The following is a 584-nucleotide window of genomic DNA, read 5'->3' as shown; positions in this document are numbered from 1 at the left end:
CAAATAATGTTAAAGGTGAGTGGGAGCAACATTTTTATATCTAGGGCAAATCATCAACTTAAGCTGTTGCCTAAAAAGAAAACCCAAAACAAGGTGGAGTACACATTATAAAAAGGCTTTTGTGTATTATAATTAACCGTCTGTTACACTTGCCCTTTGCTTTTTTAATGCTCGTTTATAGATGTTCTCCTCCTCTGCTCAGTCTGAAGGGGGAAAAACACCCTGATATTAAGAGCATTTAATACAGAGCTTTGAGATTGTTTAGTATGACTTCCCCCTCTCAGATACCCCCCTCTGCAATATGTTGGATTGTGACCTCCACCATTCCCAGGCATGATGACTGGGAGTCCTACAACATGAGATGGGTGATTGGTTGTGAAGGGTTCTCAGCAAACTTGAACAGAATTTTAGTGTGTATGGAGTCAGAGGTAATCGCCTCACACAGGGGAAGAGTTCATTCCAAGGAAGAAATCAGCCATGGTCACGTTTGGGTTGTCTTTGAAGGGGATGCGGTGACTCAAGTGGTTAAGACACTGGTGTTTATCACACTATGCTCTTAAAGAGGTACTATTCCAGTGTGACTC

This window comes from Sceloporus undulatus, chromosome 6 (assembly GCF_019175285.1).
Source record: "Sceloporus undulatus isolate JIND9_A2432 ecotype Alabama chromosome 6, SceUnd_v1.1, whole genome shotgun sequence".
Lineage (NCBI taxonomy): Eukaryota > Metazoa > Chordata > Lepidosauria > Squamata > Phrynosomatidae > Sceloporus > Sceloporus undulatus.
This window is presented reverse-complemented; position numbering follows the sequence as displayed.